Raw genomic sequence first — 23,304 nt, 5'->3', positions numbered from 1 at the left:
CCACTAGTGCGCCTCCTTGTGGCTACAGCTGGGGATTAGCTTCATGCAGTCTGATATACCCCTTTTCTATCTCTTGTTCACACTGCGGCTCTCTTGTGCTCCAGGAGTTACAGTGCTCCCTCTTCATGGTTTGGCTCTCTGGCCAGGACACTACAGTTTCCCCCTTCCAGGGTATCAAAGGATCACTGGACTGGTTGACCCAATATTGTTCCTGGCAGCCTTTCAATCCAAGGCTATGCCACTTCCAAGGTGGCTGGTAGGGGAGCCTGAGCCCACCCACTACTCCAAGTTGTAGCTCAGGTACCCTTGAATTAGTAACCAAGGTCTGCAAGATCCCAAACCTTCCTGCCATTTCCCTGAGCCTTTTCTTATTCCACAACTATTGGGCTTCTGGTCCAGCACCCTTCTGGGTAAACCCTTCCTCCAGGGCTAGGATCCCAGGACTTTGACTTCTACTCTCCCCCTAGCTCTGCTCTTTTCCCCCACCTAGGCCCAGAGAGCAACTGAAAGCTTCTACACTACAGCCCCTTCTGTCCTCACGTGGCCTTGTACCAGCCCCATCTGCTCAGCTGGGCTCCATCAGGAAGGGATTGTCTAACAAGCCTAACTCTCCCTCAGGTGTGGCCTATCAGGTTACTTAGCCCAGAAAGGGTTAATGTGGCTCAGAAGGGGCTAGTGTGGGGTGAACACCCCACCATAGGGATTTAGGGTGAAGGCTTCCTGTCAAAGGGGAAGAAGAGGGAACCTTGTGACCTACTCCAGACAGAGGAGAAATTATGATTCTTCAGTGTGTTTAAGTGTGTTCAGCAGAACTCTCATTTAGCATGCAACAACACCTTTTGTTGCACATTACCTGGCTCTGGAGTATGTACTATAAACATCTTGCTGCTGGTGGGGTGGGCCCCCTTGACCTGGGCCTGCCTAGAGCTGGAGATTTGGCAGCCTGCCTGAACTCACATGGGGTAGGAAGAATGTAATCACCTGTGTTGAAATCTTACCAGGCCATTAGGACTAAAACACAAAGTAGTGCTGTCTTATCACCACAAGTGGTCACAACTTTAGATACCAAGTATCAGTGCTTAGGAATAAGGTGACCGTTACATTATAAATGTCAGAGATGAGGTTAGAGCTGTCTAGATTAAATAAAACCTCAGTTTTAAATCATAGCCAAAAAATAAAATAGTGCCTCAACCATCCCAAAAATGAGGAGTCCTTGTGGCACCTTAGAGACTAAAAAATGTATTTGGGCATAAGCTTTTGTGGGCTAGAACCCACTTCATCAGATGCACGGAGTGGAAAATACAGTAGAGGGTATAAATACACAGCACATGAAAGGATGGGAGTTGCCTTACCAAGTGGGAGGTCAGTCTAATGAGCCAATTTAATTAACAGTAGGATACCAGTCCACCTCAGCAGCATGCTGGAGATTTGTTTAGTACAGATTCATGAAGGATACTCACTAATGGCAGCACTAAACACTAGTCTGCAAGCTTTGGCGGCATCATTCAATAGGGTGAGACCTATTAATCTGTTTTAGGAATTCATAATTTTATTTAAATTGCTATCACACCTTACAGCCCAATCACACTATTATTTTTCCGTCTGGGTAGAATATATTAACTTGCATATAGAAAAAAAAAAGGGGGAAGAAGAGGAGCAGAGTGGGGGCAGGAAAGACATTGCAGAATTAATGAACATCAGATTCAGCAAAGACCTTTCAGTCTGCTCGGCTCTGAAAATCTGTAAATCTCCTCAACAGTACAGCATCATTCTTCAGCGGCCAGTCTTGATGAGCCTCTGACTTTCATTATCATCCAACATCAACTTTAAGGTGTTTGGCTCTTTGACATTTCAGCTCTCTCTCAAATATTTTTGACCCAAACTCTTTGCCTTGACCAGGCATTTGTAAAAATCCATAAATGGAAGCAGAGGTATGTGCCTATCCTGATGTTGTCAGACTCAGTGACTAAGCAGAAATATTACTTACAGGTGATTTTTTTCTGGGCTCTGTGGCTTTGCCCAGAGCATAAAATACCAAGTTGATGAGGCACTAAAACCACCTTTTCCTGTTGAGATGTGCTGTACCATTCCACAGCATGTTTCCAAGAATTTCACATAGTACTTGTTTGTAGTGATTCACTCTGCATAGGAATTCCTAAGATAAAATTGAACAGAAACTGCTGTAGTTCTTTCAAATATATCTCTACACTTTTTAAACTAACTTTCAAAATTATTAGCGTAGACCAAACTAAAAGTGACAAGGATTTTTGCCTGAGGCAGTTGTATACATTGTATAGTATATTACTACTATAGCATTAGTTGATTTTTTTAGAGCCATTTCAAAAAGAAGCAGCAGACGTTCCTTAAATAACAAAACCCAGAGGTTGAGCAGGTTCGCTACTCTTCTTCAGCCATATATATTTCTGGCTGAAAAATTTTTGAATGTAAAAGTGATCCTCATGCTTGAGCTTCCCTGTTTTCAAAAAGTCTCCATTTAAAAGATCAATAGTGTACATGAGACATGCCCATTTTACTGTAGTAAAGAGGTAAATACTCTCTCCTTCAGAGGTCCATTCCTATTATTAGACCCCAGTCTGTATCCATTGCTGTTCAAAGCCTTGGTCCTAATTTACAAAGCCCCAGCTACATCTCAATCTACAACCCAACAAGACAGCAGCACTCCTCTAGGACAAGATAATTTAAAGATCCCGGAACAAAGTGTGGGAGACTGGAGATAGACTAAAACAAATAGTACAGAGATATGTACTGTATCCCCTCGGCCTTCTCTCCTTAACCCCCAGCCATGGCCCCTACTCCTGCAGCAGAGATATGAAGTGGGATAGGAGCTGTTGTGTTGGCTCTGCACTACCAGAGGATCTCCATATATTAGGATGATCATCCTTTGCATCGGGTGATGCAGCAAAAAGCAGCCACAGCATAGGGCCTAAATGTATCATTTCAAAATGTCAGGTGAGGAGTACAATATATGGAACTTTAAGACCTCTGCTAACAATGTGGGGTTACTGTGCCTTTGGTCTGTTAAAGTTGGGATGGCAGAGTTCCTAACAGCCTCCAGCTGGAGTTGGCTGTAGAACTAACACGATCTGTGGGTTATTGACTTATTTCCCTTGTAAACAAGGAGAGTTCTCACTATGCAAACTTGATTGTTTTGTTGTTGTTTCTTGTTGCCGTTATTCTGATACCATTAGAGTCACCACAGTAAAATGAACACACTTGATTGGATTTGAGAAACAAGAGTAGTCTCCTTTTTCAAAGCTGTACAGCTGATGAGGGTTTTTTTTGCAAAATCATCTTCCTGTAAGAAGATCCGTGCCCATTCCTGTGCCATACAGCAAGATAGCAAGAGTGCAGGGATTGGGTTTTCCTTTTTCTTTTCTTTTCTTTTTTTTTTTTTTAAATTATCATCCTATTGGGCAGGAGCAATTTGTGCTGACAAAGAAGATAAAGTGGGGTGATAGAATTCAGCATGTCTTGAAGTAACAAGGTTAAGCATCTGGGCTTAACCCTGACTGACTATTCAGCTCCATGTCAAAAGAGCCCAAAAGAGCAGACTTTCCCAAACTTTTTTGGCCACGGAACACCTGGTATATATTTACAGAACACTTATAATATTATTTTGTAGTTGTTTGCATTATTTATGCTCAAATATATTTTATTTTATAAAACAAAGCAAAAATACAAATTTAAAATAACTTGAACTAACAATTTCTAACTGGAAAGCGCATATAAAGTAGTACAAAAATCAAGTGCAAGACCCTTTTTTTTTTTTTTAATTACGATTCTTTCACGGAAGACCGAGTCACATCGTGCGGAACACAGTTTGGGAAACGCTGCAATGGAGGAACACCCACAAGAAAGTTTTATACCAATTGTAGGAGCTCAGGGATCCTAAAAATCAGGATTGAGCTCTTTTATGTTAAATTAAAAGATGATTATAATTACTGCCAAATTCAAGTTAAGTGATACTATGGCAAGTTTAAGCATGTGTTTGTGAATGGAATGTTACTACTTCTGTATAACCAATATGATGACGTTGCAGTCATTATTTCTGACTACATTACCCTGCCACTAACGCCATACCTACAGTATTTTCAGCATTACAACAGTTTTTTAAAGAAAACAGTTATGCAATTGCAAAAATCCTACATCACACCCAATCAAATAAAGCATAGGACTCTTCTACAAGTGACTGTTGTTTCAATGCAAACTAATAGATTTACACCACACCCTTTTTGTCATAAAAGTGTTTGATGCCTAATCATACACAGATCTGGCATCTATGTCTAACACCATGAATTACTAAACTGAAAGCAAATACGTTTCAACATTATTTTTTTACAGGTCATGGAGGCTGGTTGACAAAGTGAAATAATTTAATTATACAATTCTACATCATGTGTCATCACTACCTCAATATGTGAAAGGTATCTAATTAAGCAATAAGAGACAGTGATTCCTACTTATTAGCACACCTAGGGTGTGTTGAGAATGATAAGTGAAGGCTTAATTCTTCCAGAGCACCCGTCACATATACAAATTAGTATTGTAAAATGTTGTGACGTGTCCTCCTGCCATTATGATGGCCCCAATTCAGCAATGTGTATAAACATGTGCCTAACTTGAAGCACTTAGTCATCCCGTTGACTTTAACTGGACTACTCACACCCTTAAAACTAAGCATGTGTTAGGGACCCAGATGAACTGTGGGCAGTATGGCATTCTGAAAACAGGTGTGGCCTAAAATTATAGAGATTAGAGATTAGTTTAATCTCATAAACTAGATATGGGAAAGGTCATTATCTCATCTTCTGCATATCCCTGCCAGGGCAGTCTTGTTTCCTACAGAGCACTGCTTCACAATGAGAAATTACTATTGTCATACTCTGTGTGCAGGTCAGAAGGAAGAGGACAAAGTAGGAGAAAAAATAAAAATAAGGAACAGCAGATGAAGCGAATGATAGAGAACAGAAGAGTCTATTTTTATGCAACTCAGTTTTGCCTCTGGTGCTTAGAAAATGAAAGGCACATCAGAAATACTTAAGGTAGATATAATCAATCTGAGTGGTTTGTAATACATAAAGATGGGCCCAAGCTATAAAACTGGGTTTTGGATTTTGAGGGTGCTTGGGTTTTAAGGTTTGATGTCTTGGAAGCCACCAGAGGTAGAAGGAGATGCTAGGTACTACAGTGATTGGCCCCTTGTGACTATGATGATACATAAAGTTGGGAAACTCTCCTTTCCACTGGTAAAGTAGAGCTTCCTAAACAATTAATAGTATTTCTGGTATTAAGGTGCCCAGAACTGTACATACTATCAACTGTAGTAGGTGTGGTCTGACCAGTGGCTCCCTAATCTGTAATATGATGCCTCTTCACACCAACTCCAAAAGAAACGTCGGCTGGTTTTTGGTGCGATGTAGCACTGGAAACTCATGTAATTTGCTGTCCACTGTTACCACTAGGGAGATGTCATCCTAAACAGAGATTAGTAAAAGAACACATGAGAGGTTAGATAAAGTTCCTTAACTGGTGTTTGGTGAGTTGATCTATATAGTTTGTTATGGTTGTGATCAGATCATTTACTTGGAAAAAATAGTACAGTGGTCAGTGGCATAGTGCTAATTACATGCCTGGGTTAGCAATAATAATACTTATACTCCTACCTAGCATCTTTTATACAATAACTGCAAGATCTTTACAACCATTAATAAAGAAGCACAACAACCTTACAAGATAAGGACGAATAGTCTCATTTTACAGATGGAAAACTGAGGCACAGAGATGCTAAAAGAGTTGCCCAAAGTTGAAGTTAGACAGCGTCAGGGCCCTGAAGAGAATCCAGAAATCCTAAATGGGCAGGCAGCTTGTGTGCTATGACTGTTGCCAGGGCAGTCCCTAGCTATTCTGGGGCCCTAGGCAGCCCCCCAGGGGGTGAGTATGTGTGGGGCTCCAGGCCTTGGGGGGGGTGGGGGAGCTAGCTTGGAGGTCAAGGGGGAACCACCCCCCAGCACTCACAAGCAGCATGGCTGGGGCTGGGTAGCTGCACTTCCAGCTGCCGGCGAGTGCAGGCCCAGCCCTGCTGCAGTCCTCAGGGGCGGGAAGGGGTGGGGCTGGAGCAGCACACAGCTGCGCAGGGCACCAGGAAATTTGGTGTCCCAAATTTCATGGTTCCCTACGCACCTGCGTACTTTGCATATTGGACGGCCCTGACCATTGCTTATCATCTCATTGGTACATTTTGTTTTCCTCCTCTGTTGGTTGTATCCATCTCATCTCATCCTTGGATTGTAAGCAATTTGAGGAAAGAACTCTCTTTGTTATGTTTGTACAGTGTCTAGCACAGCAGGCCTGGGGCATTTAGTCACTACCACAACACAAATAATAAATGGTAATAATAATCCTGACTTCAAATCAGTGGCAGATTTAGAGTTAGTGGGGCCCTGTGCTCAGCTTCATTTTGGGGGGCTCCCCACAGGACCCAGCCAAGAAAAAGAACAATCTCCCTCATCCCAGTTTTTCATTCTTTTTTCCCCTTCATCCTCCTCCTATATTATAAGTAATAGGAAGTAAATGAAAATAAAGTGAGGTACCTTTGTAGCATTCATACGGGGTTCATGCACTTGGCAACATTCAGGGCACACCCGGAGTATTGTGTAGGAGCAGTGCACACACGGCTCCTCTCAAGGGCATGAACCTTGGAATCTCACCCTGATGACATGAACCGTGGGAATCCTCCCAGGACTGGGCTCAAGGCCCGAGAGCAAGGAATGCGGTAGATAGAAATTGGTAAATAAGAATATTATACAAAGCCAGTGTATTCCTTTTATCTGTTGTAGTATGTAATGCGCGGGGAGAGAGAGAGAAATAAAGGAGAGGGTGGAAAAGCTGACAGGCAGACCAGCCCGTCGGCAGACCAGCCTGCTTGCTTGCTTAAAGCTTGTCCTGTCTTGTATTTGAACTGCAACATACCTTGATTGTTTTTGTAGTCTAACTTTTTTTTTTCCCCACAGACCACTTGAAAATTGCTCAGGGTCAAGGCAGACCACTTAATGATCTTTCCAAATATTGTTTGTACCATTAGCTAGCTATTGTAAAGTGCTTTGGATAAGAGCGCTTTATTATTAAAAGTAAAAAAAACGTTAGGGTGCGGGGTCTGGCCAGGAGTGAGGATATGGGAGGGGGCTCAGGGTTGGGGTATGGGAGAGAGTTAGGATGCAGGAGTCAGGGCTGGGGGGTGGGCCAGGTGTGGGGGGGCCACCCCAGCCCACTGCCCTGAGTGGCTCAGGGCGGGGTGAGGGGGGGAGGAAGTGTGTATAGGGGGAGTCCCAGTCGCGGCCGCTGGGTTACCTTATCTGGCTGGTTGGTGGATGCGTCCCTGCCCCGCCGCTGCTCTGGTTCACTGCCAAAGGGAGCTGTGGCAGCAGCAGCCCATGAGAGCTGAGACCCCCTGGCCTGCCGCTCCCTTTCCCTGGCTTTTTTCCAGGGGCCGCCTGCCGCAGGACATGCCAGGGACTGCACCTGCACTGGCCAGAGGAGCGGGGCAGCAGGACAGGCGCGGGCGGGTGCCCCACCAGAGGAACGCGCCCGACTCCCCACCAGTAAGAGTCCCGGGAGCCAGCAGGAGCCCAGCTCTTAAACGGCTCCCTCCCTGCCCTCCCTCACAGCTTCTGCCCCCACAGCGGCTACACCCCCACCCCCCGCAGGGGGTGCTGGGCTGCCAGGCCCACCCTGTAGTTGGGGGGCCCGGTGCCAGGGCACTGTGTGTTTCATTGTAAATCTGCCTCTGCTTCAAGTCATGGGCTGTAATCACTGGATGCTGTATGGGAGGGAATAATTGCAATACAGAACTCATTGTCCATTATGTATTAATTAGGTAGAAGATTTGCTTATCTAAGCCCTGGTCTACACTACGAGTTTAGGTTGAATTTAGCAGTGTTAGGTCGATTTAACCCTGCACCCGTCCACATGACGAAGCTATTTTTGTCAACTTAAAGGGCTCTTAAAATCGATTTTGGTACTCCTCCCCAACAAGGGGATTAGCGCTAAAATCGACATCACTGGGTCGAATTTGGGGTAGTGTGGATGCAATTCAATGGTATTGGCCTCCGGGAGCTATCCCAGGGTGCTCCATTGTGACCACTCTGGACAGCACTTTCAACTCAGATTCACTAGTCAGGTACACAGGAAAAGCCCCAGGAGCTTTTGAATTTCATTTCCTGTTTGGCCAGCATGGCGAGATCATCAGCACAGGTGACCATGCAGTCCCCGAAAGCGGGGGGAACTGGATCTGATCATTGTATGGGGAAACGAATCCGTGCTATCAGAACTCCGTTCCAAAAGACGTAATGCCAATATATATGCCCAAATCTCCAAGGGCAAATGTGAGATGTTTACAATGCTCACAACTGCAGCGGTGAGCGGAGCGGGCTCCCGCTTGCAGTGGTATGGCGTATGTGCGGGCAATCCAGGAAAAAGGGCAAGAAATGATTGTCTGCCGTTGCTTTCACGGAGGGAGGGAGCGAGGGAATGGTCACTGACGACACGTACCCAAAACCACTGGCAGTTTCCTTGTCCGTTATGTCAATTTTTTTAAATTAATAAAGAATGCATATAAATGCATTAAAACAATAGTTACTTGATTTTGAAGGGGGGAGGGTGGTTGGCTTACAGGGAATTAAAATCAACAAAGGGGGCGGGTTTGCATCAAGGAGAAACACGCACAACTGTCACACCGTAGCCTGGCCAGTCATGAAATTAGTTTTCAAAGTCTCTTGTGATACGCAGTGTGCTTTGCTGTGCTCTTCTAATCAGTGTCTGGCTGCTCAAAATCGGACGCCAGGCAATTTGCCTCAACCTCCCACCCTGCCATAAACGTCCCCGCCTTACTCTCACAGATATTATGGAGCACACAGCAAGCAGCAATAACAATGGGAATGTTGGTTGCACTGGGGTCTGACCAACAACGCCAGCGAGCTTTTAAACGTCCAAAGGCACATTCTACCACCATTCTGCACTTGCTCAGCCTATAGTTGAACTGCTCCTTACTACTGTCCAGGCTTCATGAGCCATGGGAGCAAGGGGTAGGCTGGGGTAGGTGAAACTGCACGGTGCTGCCGGCTGGGAGAGCAACCTGAGGCAGAAGCCTCCAGCTCGCAGGAGATCAGGATAGCAGAGTTGCAGCGGAAGCGGTGGAGCGAGCAAAACGCCATTGATAAGGACGGCTAACAGTCCGACTGCACCATCTGCTGCAGAGTTGCAGCGGAAGCAGTGGAGCCGTTCACCATTGATGCGAAGGCACCCAGGAGCTGCTGCTGTGTGGCCAAGGCAAAAGAGCAGGAGCCCTGGAGCTGTTTCATGTGGAATGTGCGCCTGAAAGACTTCTTCACCAGTGACAAAGGACAGGAATATGATGCACCTAAAATCTAAAAAGGCCTGCACATTTCCCAGAGTCACTACCCTTGATAACAGAATGTCAATGATTGCATTGGCTACTTGGATCACAGCAGCCCTCACAATAGACTTGCCCACAACAGCAGTGGTGACAGTGAGCTGAGTGGGCTCCCGCTTGCAGTGCTATGGCGTCTGTGTGGTTAACCCAGGAAAAAAGCCACAAAATGATTGTCTGCCGTTGCTTTCATGGAGGGAGGGAGAGAGGGAGGGGTGACTGACAACATGTACCCAAAACCACCTGCGACAATGTTTTTGCCCCATCAGGCATTGGGAGCTCAACCCAGAATTTCAATGGGCAATGGAGACTGCGGGAACTGTGGGATAGCTACCCACAGTGCACTGCTCTGAAAGTCTACGCTAGCCACAGTACTGTGGACGCACTCCGCCAACTTAATGCACTTAGTGGGGACGCACGTAATCAACTGTATAAAACCGCTTCCAAAAAATCAACTTCTATAAAATCGACCTAATTTCATAGTGTAGACATACCCTAATAGACCTATGAATCCCACTTACTATAAAGAACCTCTTGTCCAGGACAAGCAAGTATTCCCATCTGTGATTAAAATGGACAAGACTTAAAAAACAAACCAACCAACAAACTGTGTGTGTGTGTCCGGTTGGTATCTACAGAGTTCCCTCAAGCAAACAGCATGACAAATGAAACTTCTCTCACTTTAGCCTTTATTACAAGGAAGAAACACTGCTTATTACTATTATCAGTCAGACATAATGTCATACACAAATCTGAACCCTGATGCAAGAGCCAATAATCTAGCACATTTAGAAATTGAACTTTGCTCCTGCAGTCCTTAGGGTGGTTATTGAGCATTTGATGAATAACAGGAGAATTATTCTTCCTTGCCTGATATTTATAGGCTAAGGGAATTATGTGCAATGCTTCTTGCTGAATCTCACAGGGGAAAATCATGCTCTCAGATCTTAGTGGTAGAGGCCACCTTGGATATTCTAATGTGTGTGTTTGTGTAGAATTCCTATTGATGCCAATGGGTGTCACACACACCTGAGACTAAAAATTTTTGCCTGCAGTTTGTAAAGTAATACATACATTGATAGCAGATCTAATCAAAGGTGTGCATTTTCAGACTGGAAATAAACTGGATTTGTTTTTGGTTACCATATTATTTGTTCAGCCTTCTTTTAAGAAGGTACTTAACATGTTTTCCACTGGAATATTATTTACATAACCTAAGAGATGGATCCAAACCAGAAACTTCAGATCTGGCTTCAAATTTCCCCAATATTTCCAGATCTGGAGTTTTGGCTTGAACCTGTCTCTATATAATTTGTTTAAGAAAAACTGTATATGGGCATATAAACTTTAATATATGGCTAATACTTATTGACAGATCTCCCTAAATGTTATGCATTGATGCAATAGCAAGAAATCTGTTGGAATTAACATTTTTTAATCTCATGCACCTTGTCAGAAGCATGGTATTAAGTGCCCTCTGCTGGCAGTTTATCCTCATAACAACCTGAAGCTGGGAGTGTTTTCAAAAAGAAAACACAACCTCTGTGGACCCGATTCTCCACTGCTTTGCACCTTGTGTAGTCACTAACACCTATCCAAAATGGCTGTAAAAATATCACCAGATCAGAATTTCCCACTTAGACATACCAGTTTATATTCACTTTGCATAGAGAAAAAGGCTTGAACCTATGCCCGTTGAAGTCAATGGGGCAGATTCTCCATTGTGTTACAGCTATAATGCTCTGGCACTGCAAAGTGACCATTAAGTCTTCAGATACAGCCCCCAAGGAATTCCCCCAGACCAGCCATAAAGGGATGCAGGTATGTAGGAGTCTGGCTGGAGAGCTGCAGCACTCTGGCTATTCCCAACTGCTGAAAGCCCTCTTGGGAATGGGAGCAAGCCCAAGGCTGTTCTAAGTGTTGGTTGCCAAACTGGCCCCTGACCATTCCAAGAACAGGGGAAATGGAGATATTATTATTTGGTTTTTTCCCCTCACGTTCCTTTTCTAAGCCAATAATAGCTCAGCTGGAGCAAAGAATCAGCCCCAGTGAGTTACAATTTGACTATCTGCATTCTTCTTTCACATGGCATTTGAAAAGCAATGGGCTGAGATTATAATTGAATCTAGAGATTTGAAAGCCATTCTAATGCTTCTGTGGTAGCTTGGTGTATACCCCTTATGCCACCACAGTAAGCATGAATGGGGCAGTTGTCTGTGAGATGTTGCATGGCTTGTACCTTACTAGCGTCACAATTTGGTGATTCTTATTTATGGAGGAGATACCCACACCTTCCATGTGTTGGCTGAACAAGGTTGAGTGCAGTCCACTGCCTATGGGAAAGATTGAATAGCCAACAAAAGAAGTCCTGGGATTCTATCAGGTCTTTGTCTGAGCTGTCCATGATTCAAGCCAGAGAGCGCTGACATCCTTTCCATTGGCCTGTAGTGTTGACAAGCATATCCAGAAAGGTTTCCTGGGTTTGAGTCAGGAGAATGGCAGTGAACTGAGGTCTTGGTGTATCGACAGGTCTGATGAAGCCAGGATCTTGTACTCCTGAACCACAGCAGCATCTCACCTGATGTTGGCTGGCGCAACACCTGCCAAAACTGAAAGCCACAATATTGCCTTTGCTTTGAGAGAACTGCTTAAAATTAATGCTGTGCTCAGGGTTTGTGTGTCAACAAGATTGGTGTGGGAGCTGTTGCACCAAACTGGGGCACGATACTCGGCCATTGGCAAGACCATGGCTTGTTCAAAGCATGCGTGCATCATATCCCAAGGACATACCAGGGAGCTTCTGGATGATGTTAACCCTTATCTTTTTTGGTGTTGTCAGGGTGTTGGAGATGGCAATAGCTGAATGTCTGATTGAGGCCATTACCAATAGCAAAAGATGATAAAGACTATTTGCATGAATAAGTCAAGTGGGATTTGGAACCAAACACTCCTCTGGACTTCAGTAAACACAGATGCAGGCTCTTGGTCCCTTTTATGCATAATATTTGTTTGTGGCATGCTAAGCAAATGTGGCTTTGCAATGGGCTGCACCCGGTCTTCAGAGAAGTAATAGAATATGGAGAAAATCCTGAGGTACATAAGTTTAGCAGCACTTGAAAAAATATTACCAAGTAATCACAAAAATCCACACTGAAGTGCACAATTCTATACATTGGAATTTTGCAGTGTTTGTGTTAATGATCTGGGCTCACAAACACGTTTAAGAGAAAATTAAACCTTTGCCCACAATCGTAAAAATTTGCAATGCTGACATCGAACAGGTTTAACCATGGTTACCGAAATGGTGATGACCACAGTTTGTCCTAGTTAACACTTGATATTTAGCACTGGTTCAGCTGTACCCACACTTGACACCTGTTGTAGCATTACAGTTTCCTAAATGTTATCGTATGCAATCTTCATACTTCAGAATTTCTCAGCTCTCATTGCGCCTCTCCTAACAATAAGAAAAGGAGTACTTGTGGCACCTTAGAGACTAACCAATTTATTTGAGCATAAGCTTTCGTGAGCTACAACTCACTTCATCGGATGCATACTGTGGAAAGTGTAGAAGATCTTTTTATATACACACAAAGCATGAAAAAATACCTCCTCCCACCCCACTCTCCTGCTGGTAATAGCTTATCTAAAGTGACCACTCTCCTTACAATGTGTATAATAATCAAGGTGGGCCATTTCCAGCACAAATCCAGGGTTTAACAAGAACGTCTGGGGGGGGGGGGGGTAGGAAAAAACAAGGGGAAATAGGTTACCTTGCATAATGACTTAGCCACTCCCAGTCTCTATTCAAGCCTAAGTTAATTGTATCAAATTTGCAAATGAATTCCAATTCAACAGTTTCTCGCTGGAGTCTGGATTTGAAGTTTTTTTGTTGTAATATCACAACTTTCATGTCTGTAATCGCGTGACCAGAGAGATTGAAGTGTTCTCCGACTGGTTTATGAATGTTATAATTCTTGACATCTGATTTGTGTCCATTTATTCTTTTACGTAGAGACTGTCCAGTTTGACCAATGTACATGGCAGAGGGGCATTGCTGGCATATGATGGCATATATCACATTGGTGGATGTGCAGGTGAACGAGCCTCTGATAGTGTGACTGATGTTATTAGGCCCTGTGATGGTGTCCCCTGAATAGATATGTGGGCACAGTTGGCAACGGGCTTTGTTGCAAGGACAGGTTCCTGGGTTAGTGGTTCTGTTGTGTGGTATGTGGTTGCTGGTGAGTATTTGCTTCAGGTTGGGGGGCTGTCTGTAGGCAAGGACTGGCCTGTCTCCCAAGATTTGTGAGAGTGTTGGGTCATCCTTCAGGATAGGTTGTAGATCCTTAATAATGCGTTGGAGGGGTTTTAGTTTGGGGCTGAAGGTGACGGCTAGTGGCGTTCTGTTATTTTCTTTGTTAGGCCTGTCCTGTAGTAGGAGACTTCTGGGAACTCTTCTGGCTCTATCAATCTGTTTCTTCACTTCCGCAAGTGGGTATTGTAGTTGTAAGAATGCTTGATAGAGATCTTGTAGGTGTGGGGTGGGGGGGGGGGTGAGAAAACCTGGATTTGTGCTGGAAATGGCCCAACTTGATGATCATACACATTGTAAGGAGAGTGATCACTTTAGATAAGCTACTACCAGCAGGAGAGTGGGGTGGGAGGAGGTATTTTTTCATGCTTTGTGTGTATATAAAAAGATCTTCTACACTTTCCACAGTATGCATCCGATGAAGTGAGCTGTAGCCCACGAAAGCTTATGCTCAAATAAATTGGTTAGTCTCTAAGGTGCCACAAGTACTCCTTTTCTTTTTGCGAATACAGACTAACACAGCTGTTACTCTGAAACCTCTCCTAACAATGACATTCTCCCTCCACTCTCTGGAAAATATCATTGCATTTCAGCAGCCATACCCACCTTTGCTATGACTACAGCTCCAATGTCTGGCTACTTTCATTTGTGAATGGATTGCCACCAGAATGTCCCTTCATGGGAAGAATGGAACACACTATGCTAGCTACAGTAAGTTTGTGAAGCCCAAGGATTCCTCTTTGTCAGTTTCAGTACAAAGATTGCTATTCAGTGCAATTGTAAATCACAGGTGAGCGAGTGTTATAAATGTTTCCCAGTGCTGATCCAGTGCTTTTCCCAGTGTTTCCCAGTGCTGAAGGCATGAATTGTTATAGCCTCTGGCTAGCGTGACCAAACAACAAGTGTGAAAAATCGGGACAGGGTGGGGGGGGTAATAGGCTTCTATATAAGATAAACCCTCAAATATCGGGGCATCTACCTACCTCCCTCCCTACCTCCGGCTGCAGAGTCCTTAGCTCTGTAGCAGCTCAGGCTTTTAGCTCTGGATGGTCCCATTTCAATCTCTGTGTCAGCCAACAGGGTAGCTATCACATAGGACTATCTCAGTGGTTCCCAAACTTGTTCCGCTGCTTGTGCATGGAAAGCTCCTGGTGGGCCGGGCTGGTTTGTTTACCTGTCACGTCCGCAGGTTTGGCCGATCGCAACTCCCAGTGGCCACCATTCACTGCTCCAGGCCAATGGGAGCTGCTGGAAGTGGCGGCCAGTAAGTCCCTCGGTCCACGCCGCTTCCAGCAGCTCCCATTGGCCTGGAGCAGCGAACCGCGGCCACTCAGAGCCATGATCGGCCGAACCTGCGGACGCGGCAGGTAAACAAACCGCCCTGGCCCACCAGGGGCTTTCCCTGCACAAACGGCGGAACAAGTTTGGGAACCACTGGAGTATCTCATACTCCATGCTTGGAATAAGTGCCTAGGACAATGGAGTCCCCATCTTGGTTGGGGCCTTCAGGGGTATGTCTATACTGCAGCTGGGAGCGCAGGTAGACAGACACACTAACATGAGCAGAGCTAGCACACTCAAAATAGTGTTGACTTCCCATGGCATGGATGGCAGCATGGGCTAGCCACCTGCATACAAGCCTGCCTGACTCTCTGGGGCTGTACTCAGGTGCTTAGCCTGAGCTGCTGCCAGTGACAAGTCCTCCATACTGCGATTTTTAGCTCACTAGCTCAAATGGAGCTATCATGTGTCTGTCCACTCGGTCCAGGAGGCACACTTCTAGCTGTAGTATAGAGATGTCCTAAGTGTTACTATAATGCAGAGAATAATAAAATAGAGGAATATATCATAAATCAAAAAAATCCTTAAAATCCCCATTAGGGCATGTCATAAATATAAAGGGAAGGGTAACCACCTTTCTATATACAGAACTATAAAATCCCTCCTGGCCAAAGGCAAAACCCTTTCACCTGTAAAGGGTTAAGAAGCTACAATAACCTCGCTGGCACCTGACCAAAATGACCAATGAGGAGACAAGATACTTTCCAAGCGGGGGGGGGGCGGGGAGGGGAACAAAGGGTCTGTCTGTCTGTGTGATGCTTTTGCTGGGAACAGAACAGGAATGGAGTATTAGAACTTGTTAGTAAGTAATCTAGTTAGAAATGCATTTGATTTCCTTGTGTTTAAATGGCTGGTACATAAGCTGTGCTGAATGGAATGTATATTCCTGTCTTTGTGTCTTTTTGTAACTTAAGGTTTTCCCTAGAGGGATTCTCTATGTTTTGAATCTGATTACCCTGTAAGGTATTTACCATCCTGATTTTACAGAGGTGATTCTTTTACTTTTTCTTTAATTAAAATTCTTCTTTTAAGATCCTGATTGCTTTTTCATTGTTCTTAAGATCCAAGGAGTTTGGGTCTGTGTTCACCTATGCAAATTGGTGAGGATTTTTATCAAGCCTTCCCCAGGAAAGGAGGTGTAGGGCTTGGGGGGATATTTTGGGGGGGGGAAGACGTCTCCAAGTGGGCTCTTTCCCTGTTCTCTGTTTAACATGCTTGGTGGTGGCAGCATAAGGTTCAAGAACAAGGCAAAGTCTGTACCTTGAGGAAGTTTTTAACCTAAGCTGGTAAGAATAAGCTTAGGGGGTCTTTCATGCAGGTCCCCACATCTGTACCCTAGAGTTCAGAGTGGGGAAGGAACCTTGACTGAGCAGCATTCCAGCTGCTTTGCACTGCCTCAGGCCTAGGATCCTGATTCCTCACTGCCTTGATCTTTGTCTAACTCTAGTCATTTCCACACAAGTGCAAAATTGATATAAAATGTTATTCTGATTTGGTAGCATTTTATATCCATGTTGGACAGGTGTAAACAAACCTTGCCACATGCGATGTTGGAGAATCAGACCAAAATTCTTCTCAACATATAACTTTTAGATATCAGAGCATTGTGCTAGCAGTGGGACTGCTCACTGAAGAGCCACTCTTTTCCATCCAGAGCTTATTCAGAAAACAAAAATTATTTGAGATACTTCTGTATTGCACCCACCCCCCTAAATTCTGACTGTTCATACGTCTGACCTTAAAACTGTCCACTCCTTAAATTGTGCCTTCTTTCCAAACAAAATGTGTTAGTAGCACATCTAGGGCAATATCAGAAAACACAATGACAATCACTGCCTCTAAAGTTCCATACATCAAAAATTGACATTTTCCCAGCTCCAGCACTATCTGCTGCACAAATTCTTCACAAGTGTTCCTGGCCTTTTAAACTCGTATTAACCACGTATTTACTTTATGAAAGTTGGACAAAACATTGTGAAAACTTAAGACATTGGCTGCCCAACCTCTGGGCTGGCAAAAACTATACCGACTCACTGAAAAGCAAGAGAATCTTAGCAGGACATACGGTCACTCTATACACTAGTAAGAAGATAAGCATATTACAGGTTTTGGAGGGCTCTACTCAGCAGTGACAGGGCTATAAGAAAGCCTGTCATCATTTTTTGTTTCTCCGATGAAAACTGGCCCACTCGCTCCAAACCAAACTTGTCACAAATAACTGTCAACAGCTTAATTTTCCACTTTTGGAAAATATATATAGAAATTGGATTCAGGATTGTTAGCAAGCATTTTTGGCATACAAAGTTGTTAATGACAATCTAACATGATTTTGATATAGGTATTTTAAAATGTCACAGAGATGCTGGCAAAAAAGGGAAAACCGGTCCATTTTGAACCCTGCAACACATAAGGTTGAAAAAAAAAATGTAAAGAGAAAATAATCCTGTAATAAAAAAAATATAGCTCGGAGAATAATGTTCCGTTGCCAACATCATGCTCAAAGCTTCATCAGTGGGAACATTGGGGGCAAGGCGATGCTTGGCCAAATCACCCCTTGCTGGGGCCAACAGCTGCAGTAGGTAGATAGGTAGGAAAGCAGGACTCCAAAATCCACCTCTTGGGGTGCAACGTGGGAACAGCAGCAGTGAAACCCTCATGTCACGCCCTGGCCACGAGCCTGGCCAGCCCCCCACCCGCCCCTTGGGGATGGTTCGCCCAGTGCAATTCCAGCCCCCAGCCCATGCTCGGTTCGCCACCGCGCAGGGTCTCGTCTCCTCGGGGGACACGCCGGGGCCGGACTGCGGCGTCCCTAGTGGCGGGGTGGGGTCTCCGGGGCAGGACGGGGACGGGGACCGGGACTCCCCGCTGACGCACAGGAAAGCCGGGAGGCAGCGCGCAGAATAAAGCGCGCGGCAGGCGGGGGCCGTCAGCCAGCCGCCCGGCGGAGCTCAGCCTGCGCGCCTCGCCACCCGCGGAGCCTGCCTGGGGGCGCCCCTCGGACAGGCAAGTGGGAGGAGCGGGCTGCTGCCCGCCAGCGGGAGGAGAGCGGCGGGCACTGGGTGAGGGGCGCGAGGGCAGCCGGGGGGGCGCGCGAGGGCAGCCGGGCTCCAGGCTCTGCTGGGGCTCCGCTCTGGCTTCCCCGGGGAGCCCTGGCCCCGCGCGAGCTGCCGGCCTGGCCCAGGTGGGGCCCCGCACGGAGAGCGGGGCGGGCGCAGGAGCAGCGGCTCTTGGCACCCGTCGAGCTGCCGCTGCAGGGGTCGCAGCAGCTGGCGCCGAGTGGGGGGAGTGGGGTCTCCCAGCAAAAGCGGGGACAGCCGGGCCCCAGGGGGAGCTCGGCCTTCAGGGGAGCCTGGGGGCCTCCAGGCAAAGCCAGCGGCTGCCTCGGGCAGGGCTCCCCTCGGCTCGGCGCCCGCTCGCAGCGCTCTCTGGGGTGGGGGCGAGTGAGGCCACCCATCTTGACGCACGTGCCCCTGGGGCTGCTGCGCGAAGGGCTGCGTGCAGCACGGCCCCGGCTGCTAGCTCTGCCCCCGCGGCCGGCAGCTCCAGGGCCGAACTGGAGGGGAAGGGGCAGCGAGCCCCACAGCCGCGGGCGTGGAAGGGCAAGTTTCTTGCGTGGGCACCTGCAGAGAATTGCTGACGGAACGGAGGAGCGAGGCCAGCCGAGGAAACAGGGGACAGAGACTAGCTCGTTGGCCCCCTTCGCCCCCCCCTGTACGCATAGCCCTGAGTCCTCAGGGCTCTGCAGAGCAGCTTTGAAGGCGGTTCCTTGCCATTGTGCCCCATTAAAGATGGGCCTCGGCGGGAGGTGGGGGGGTAGCCTTCCCCAGGTAAGCTCTGCGGTTAGAAGTTCAGAAAGAAGTCATTTTCAGGAAGTCATTTTCTGGAAGCTATTCTGAAACCCAAAATTTGCACGGAAACACTGCTAGAGCATAGTGCGAAGACAGCCTTAAGAGATCATCTTCTTTTACCAGAAGGGTACAGGGCATTTGTGTTTTGAAAACAAATTAATCTAACTCCTGAAAGAAACCGGATAGAAGTAGATGCTATGGCGCTGTTTTATAAGATTCCCACTTATGCACAATAATGGCCCTCTTAACAGCACAGAGCTTTGAGAATTAAACAGATACATTTAGACATAGGTCCTGGAACTAGGGGTGCTACTGCACCCCCCTGGCTTGAAGTCATATCCATCATATACAGTGTTTACAGTTTGGTTCAATGGCTCTCAGCACCCCCACTATACAAATTGTTCCAGCCCCCCTGCATTTACCTTCCGTGTGTGAATTTGATAGTTTTAGAAGATACACATTTTGAAGCCCTGATGCTTTCCTAACATATCATTGAATTTAACTGTCCTAGAATGTATTTATAAGTTATAGAAACAGATCATCCAAACTGTATTCCACACACACACTATTTTGACACCATAAATGAAATATTAAAGTTACATTGCAACATTAAGAAATAGTCTGTTGCATTACATTGCAATATCAGCTCTGTGTACTGCACTAGATGCTTTAGAGCAAGAATCTAAACTAAACATGTTTTCAGTTTTTTTAACTTTAATTTTTCCTGAAAAAGGAAAGTACTTTTTGGTATGAATTTGAATAAAGTCTGTGCTTCAAGTTGTCTTACAGTTTGTTTCACCACAAGAGAAAAGTAAATAGATTTGCCATGTTCATGCCCTGTGACTAAAAGCGAAATGGAAAGCCTGCCACAATGTGTATTGTTTGTGTTTGATCTGGATATGCTTTAAAAAAAAAAAAAAAGTCTCCCATTTACAAAACAGGCCCCAATCGTACAAAGGGTCATGCAAGCAAGTGACTGTGAGCATAAAAGAAACCTTAAAGTTTACACTACAGACAAAATCCTGTAGTCCTTACTTAGGGCCTTATTAGGTGTTCCTAGCACATCCAAAACTCCAGGATTCTCAAAAGCCATTTAATTCTATTAAAGTTTTGCACTCAAAACTCCTACTGAAGTGTGTCTAAGGCCAGAAGGAACCATTGTGATCATCTAGTCCAGGGGTGGCCAATGTGTGGCTCTGGAGCCACATGTGGCTCTTCAGAAGTTAATATGCGGCTCCTTGTATAGGCACCAACTCCAGGGCTGGAGCTACAGTCGCTAACTTTCCAATGTGCCGGGGGCGGGGGGGGATGCTCACTGCTCAACCCCTGGCTCTGCCACAGGCCCTGTCCTCACTCCACCCCTTCCCGCCCCCTCCCCTGAGCTTGCTATGCCCTCGCTCCTCCCCCTCCAGAGCCTCCTGCATGCCAAGAAACAGCTGATCGGGAGGTGCAGGGAGGGAGGGAGAGAGAGGTGCTGATCAGCAGAGCTGCCTGTGGGCAGGAGGCTCTGGGGGGAGAGGGTGTGTGTTGGGGAACTGATGCGGGGGGCTGCTGACTTATTACTGTGGCTCTTTGGCAGTGTACGTTGGTAAATTCTGGCTCCTTTTCAGGCTCAGGTTGGCCACTCCTGCTCTAGTCTGAGCTCCTCTATAGCTCAGGCCACAGAAGTTGCACAAGATGGATGGAGAGAAAGAGAGAGAGAGTGTGTGTGTTTGTGAGAGAGAGAGAAATCACCAGTCTTTACATATGCAAGAGACACAGTCAGCAGTATGGAAGAAACACATGCATTTCCCTCTTCATATGCATCATTGATCAGTTATGCAAACTGTGTAAAGTTATCAATACAGCTGCAGAAAGGGAATGAAATGCTTTCATACCCAATTCCCAGAAAACAAAAGTAAATAGTTAGTAACATTTTCTCTTCCACTAAATAGAAGAAATGTAAGAAGGAGGCGGCTTGAAAGTGATGTTGCGGGGAGTTTTTATAAATTGTAATAATGTAATCCTGGAGAAATGAATGCTGAATAAGATCTGCATATCATTATCAATGCATAAATATTCACAAGCTTCTTTTTGGAGACAATTGTCATATATTCATAACAATATCTGGAGGGGGGATAAATCAGTAATTATATAAAGACCTCAAGATTTGGCTGTTAATCAGTTTTTAAACTTAGGTACTCTTATTGACTTAATGTACAGCAATCAGTAACACATATCACAAGATTAAGTTATGTAGTACTTACTACGGAAAGACTGTCATTGACCTCCCTTAATTTTGCCTGATTAAGGCCACAGGACTCAATTATGCCCATAAAGTACTTCAGCTTCTTCAGTGTTTTCCTTTGGTTCAATGAAAACTAAAAATGGAAGTTCATAATGTTTTAGTGTTTGGTTTGAGATTCTTATTCAAAAAAATATTTTTATTTTCCCTTTAATTAAAAATTTTAAGCATCTATAAAGTTATTTTTAATTCATTTGGAGGACATGGAACCATTTCATTTCAATGAGGTAGAACACTTCTGACTTTGTAGTTTTGATGAATGTAGACATTAACATTAATATTTTAGTGTCACAATTATATTAAATACCCTAAATGATGTTACCTTATCTAAACATCAAAGCAAACTGTTCAGTCTTGAGAATTAACATTTTGGAATTTGGATTCTATGGAAAATTGATTTTTCAGATTCAGAACTAGGGTTGGTTTTTGTTTGTTTTTAAAACATCAGGATTTTCTACAGAATGGAAATTCTGCTTTATGACCAGCTTTATGTATAACGCATCACAACAAAATGGGACCACAAATTGAAATATCAACAAGTCACCCAAAAATAAAGTTCTACAAAATTGTTATATTTTCAATCAAAACAAAATGCTTTGTTTTAAAGTTAGCTAGACAAGGTGGGTGGGGTAATAGCTTTTATTGGACCAACTTCTGTTGGTGAGAGAGAGGGGGGGTCTTTTGAGCTACCCAGAGCTCTTCCTCAGGTCTGGGAAAGATACTCAGTGCAGTTTAGACACCCATGCCTGGGCCATGCCAGTGGAGTTGGGCTCTCAGTGCTTGAGCTAAGGGGCTGTTTAGTTTTAATGTTTGGGCTCAGGCTGAAGTCTAAACTGCAATTAAACAGCCCCTTAACCCAAGCCTCTGAACTAAAGTCAGCTGGCACAGGTGCACCACAGGTGTTTAATTGCAATGTAGACATATCTAGAGTGTAACAGCTAAATACAAGGTCAAAGAGATGCAATGTGCTAACTACTAATGCTAAACTAAGGGGCCATTCTAGGTGAAGTGGCCCATTAACACCCTGTAGTCATAGGGCAAAAAAGGGGGTTAGAGGGTTACAGATTGTTGTAATAACGAAGACACTGAATTTATGGCTTAAGACCATGTTTGATATGAAACAACTCAAAATAAAATGCTTCATTTTGAATTTTCACATTGAAAAACTGTTAATCTACATTTGTCTCAAAAGACTGACAGTTCCATAGTCCTTTTTCTCTCAAAACACTTCAACAAGCTGTAATTTTTGTGCAGCACCTAGCACAATGGGGCCCTGTAAGCAGTTCCACTCACCACAGTACCATCCCCAACATCCAGGATGGGGTATTGGAGGGATTGTCACCTCTAGAACCTCCCTGCTCCTCTCCTCTTTGACCCTGTGCCTGTCCAATGGTACAGAAAGCCCAAAACAGCAACTCACACAAACAAAAGGGTCTTTCACACTGCTTGGGCTCATCTTCAGCCCACCCTCCAGACTCAGCTCCCTATCCCTTGTGGGTTACCTTTAAGTCACTCTGGCTCCTTTCCTAGAATCCCCTTTCAGTCTCATTCCCTCTTCCACCCCCTATTTAAGGACCTACAGGAACCCGACCTGCTCCCTGTGATTCATCTTCCAAACTGAGTTTTCTCAGCCCTTTTGTGAGGCTCAAGTGTCTCATACTGTCACCTGACCACAATTAGCCCTACCCCGTCTAGCTAAGATGGGGCTAATTACAGCACAGGGTTGACTGCCCCAGGCCTCTTGGCCCTAAAAAGAGAAATCCACCCTGTTACAGGTCTCAAGCAGAGATTGGGACTTTTAGGTAATATCATCAAATAATAATAGTAATAATAATAAAGGCGTTACAGGCCATTGTAGCAACATTTTTGTTGTTTGGGTGTTTTCCCCTTCTCTGTTTTACTCTGAAATATGCAAAATATCTGCAGCATTGATTGGTAATAACTTTTTACAACATAAAAATGTAAATTAAAAAAATAAATATGGTCTAAATTCTCAGGTTTCAGAGTAGCAGCCATGTTAGTCTGTATTCGTAAAAAGAAAAGGAGTACT

At 45.0% G+C, this 23,304-nt stretch overlaps 1 protein-coding gene and 1 long non-coding RNA gene across 9 annotated transcripts in view; one reads left to right on the top strand and one right to left on the bottom strand.

Annotated features, from left to right (window-relative positions):
• Positions 1-1,573: 1,573 nt before the first annotated feature.
• On the bottom strand, positions 1,574-22,781 carry LOC122462264. Its single transcript, XR_006284733.1, has 3 exons — positions 22,675-22,781; positions 21,217-21,330; positions 1,574-2,155 (listed from the first exon to the last, which is right to left on the bottom strand). It is a non-coding gene; the product is annotated as an uncharacterized LOC122462264 (long non-coding RNA).
• The window catches only part of STAT4 (signal transducer and activator of transcription 4), a 63,982-nt gene continuing 58,569 nt past the window's right edge, over positions 17,892-23,304 (top strand). For 5 of the 8 annotated variants that reach the window (XR_006284732.1, XR_005227332.2, XM_043524873.1 and 2 more), the window contains exon 1: positions 17,984-18,125. The gene's annotated coding sequence lies outside the window, so the exon portion shown is untranslated. Of the gene's footprint in view, positions 18,182-23,304 lie in introns of all 8 variants that reach the window. The other 3 variants (XM_037912536.2, XM_043524874.1, XM_037912537.2) reach the window with 3 other exon arrangements.

This window comes from Chelonia mydas, chromosome 11 (genome assembly GCF_015237465.2).
Source record: "Chelonia mydas isolate rCheMyd1 chromosome 11, rCheMyd1.pri.v2, whole genome shotgun sequence".
In the NCBI taxonomy this organism is placed as follows: Eukaryota; Metazoa; Chordata; order Testudines; family Cheloniidae; genus Chelonia; species Chelonia mydas.
The sequence above is the reverse complement of the archived record's forward strand: the minus strand, read 5'-3'. Positions and strand labels throughout refer to the sequence as shown.